The sequence below is a fragment of the Cyprinodon variegatus genome, unplaced genomic scaffold (genome assembly GCF_000732505.1).
Source record: "Cyprinodon variegatus isolate N-32 unplaced genomic scaffold, C_variegatus-1.0 Scaffold428, whole genome shotgun sequence".
NCBI classification, from domain to species: Eukaryota; Metazoa; Chordata; class Actinopteri; order Cyprinodontiformes; family Cyprinodontidae; genus Cyprinodon; species Cyprinodon variegatus.
The window spans coordinates 148,183-150,820 of record NW_015150881.1 but is presented as its reverse complement, the minus strand read 5'-3'; the positions used below and the strand labels follow the sequence as shown (position 1 = coordinate 150,820).

The 2,638-nt window shown below is 42.2% G+C and overlaps 1 long non-coding RNA gene across 1 annotated transcript; it reads left to right on the top strand.

Moving 5' to 3' along the window:
* The first annotated feature begins 512 nt into the window (after positions 1-512).
* On the top strand, positions 513-1,609 carry LOC107093483. The gene is made up of 2 exons (XR_001481621.1): positions 513-704; positions 842-1,609. It is a non-coding gene; the product is annotated as an uncharacterized LOC107093483 (long non-coding RNA).
* Positions 1,610-2,638: the final 1,029 nt, after the last annotated feature.

Sequence of the window (2,638 nt, the reverse complement as noted above, 5' to 3'; positions counted from 1 at the left end):
GGGAACCTCTTGACATTTGTGCAGCAGGAGCTAATACTGGGAGGTTTGGAAGAGAAAAAAAAGGACAGTTTTTCATTATGTAGGCCATCCTCTAAGCTTTTGTGTTGGAAACAGTAGGAATGAAAGGAGGGGCAGGCACAATGGGAGTAACTCCATAAAACACTGCAGCTGCTGTCAGTCAAGAGCAAAATAAAAACAAATACAAGAAAATAACAAAGCTCCCCACCCTTGCACATCTCTTACTCAGTGTCACATAAAGTGTGATCGGTCTGTTGTTAAATAGATTAGAAACGATTTAATGCGGTGAGCAACCAGAGACATCTGAAGGGCTTCACCCTCCTCCTCCTCCTACAAACCCCTTCCCCTCCAACCGCCTCTAAAAAATAAAATGATTATAGTTATATAAGTTTTCCTCCCACTCCCTCAACACCCTTAGCCATCAGTAGGGATGTTGTCATGGCAACGTCCGCCCCTCCTCTGAACGTCACCATCGGTAGCTGGAGGATGAAGCCGCATGCAGCTCCCGTCTCTCTCAGAGCCTCTCAGAGGGCAGCTGTGATTTGCACCGTCTCACATGCAGGTGGGAACTGCTGCGGCGTGGTGAAACAATCTTCTCATGACTGTTCTGAGTCGTTCCAGCTGCTCCTCGTCTCCCACCCTCCCCATTAGAAGCCAAGGGACCAACTGACCGAGCTCCTCCACAGGTAAGCATGGATCCGTTTGCATTTTTATGCATTAGTTGTTTGCCTGGATTACTTGCAGAGGCATTTAGTAGCTTAATGTGCATTTGAATCTCTCCTCATCCATGTTCTGAACTGTCCTCGTCCTTGTCCTCTACCAGCCGTTATGTCCTGGTTGTTCTTGGACTGGTTCGTGCCCCTCTACCTGCTAGTGTCGGTTCTGGTGCTGGCAGGCTTTGGAGCGTGCCTGTACTTCCTCGAGCCCGGGCTGCAGGACGCCCACAAATGGAGCAACAAAACAATCCGGCATCACCCGCTGGTGGCCAGTGTGAACTGCAGAGATGACGATAGCAATGCCCTGATCTGATGGAATGGGTAGCAAAGGACCCATCCAGACTGGGGCGCAGACAGGACATTGAAGGGACAGTCAGGGGAGGGGAGAAGGGGGGGACCTTGCCAGCTAAAAGAGGAGGAAGATGAGGATCATTTATCATTCCAATTTTTCTTTGCTCTCTGTGGGTTTTCCCAGCAGGGATCAGGGAAAGTGTGGCAGACATGCAGGGTCACAGAATCAGATTCTCATGTGATTCAGAAACATGTTTCCCTTTACTGTTTATAGATCTGATGCCATCCTATATAATTGTGCCAACTTTTTGCATACATTTTGTAATTTGACAATCACTTTACGTCCGACACAAAGCCAACTTTTTTCATGCATTTGTTCATAGTAAAGTGAATGATGTAATTCTCCTGCTACTGGGGGAGCTTTTTTTTTTGTCATCTTTTTTTGTAATCTTCTCCCTGATGTCTGCACGGCAGCTGTTGAAATGCATGTGGATAGCTAGTCCTGCTGTGTAAACTGGTGAGACGCTTCTTTAAGTAACTTGCTGTGAATAAATTCCAGAGAGTCCTTCAATATGCCAAGAAAAGAGAAAAGGATGGACCAATGGTACAGAAAAATTGTTTAGTTTGTTTTACTGTGTTTTGATTTTGACGGCATCCTGAGGTAACAATGTAACTGCCTTTTTTGCCTTCTTTGTTCTTACAAAATAAAATCTTTTAATCCATTTAGAACCCTGGTTTTTATGAGTTTGATGTAAGCAATAAAGGGGAAGATTTATGTTCCTATGCAAAAAGTTTCTACAAATGTCCTCTGCTTTTGCTTTCTTAGTCTCTTAGTTGTTGTGGACAAACTGTCATAATATAAAATGACGGTCGAGAGTGGGGGGGTGGGGGGGTATAACCTGTGTGGTTTTCAAAAATAGTTTCGTCTATTGGGACAAAAACTATCATAAGCAACCATTTAGTATGTTGCTGAATCATAAGTTAACTGTGATTAACTTCAACTTTTAGATCTATAGAACCTTAAAAGGGTTCAACAAATCCTGTCTTGTAAAGAAATTTGCTGCGTAAAAACATAAAAAAAAACATGCAAACTTTCCCAGGAGTGGCAGCCGAGCAAATTCCTCAAAGAGCTTATCAATAACTTACCCGGGAGGCCATAGACGAACCCAGAATAACAGCTAAAGCACTGCAGGCATCAGTGTTCATCACGCAGAAATAATAAAGGGGGACTGGGGTAAAATGGCATCAATGAGAGAGTTTCAAAACTAAAAAAATGTTGCTTCCAAAAGACAAGACCGAGGTCCATTTCATATTAGTCCAAAGACATCTTGATAATCTGAACATTTCAGAATCTCGTCCGTCTTTTCTAACTACAACTAATTCTGCCCACGAAAAAAACCCTGAGGCAAAACAGATAACATTGTTTTAAATTGCATTTCCATCTCAATGAATGAAATTGTCATTTAAAAACACTTTTTTTTATCACATGAAAAGTCTCCCTATTACAGATTTATAGATATGTTATTGATTAATCTGCAAATACTTTACCTTATTCATAAATTTGTATGATGCATAAAACGTATTAGTCATTCAAACATGATATGTTTGCAAAG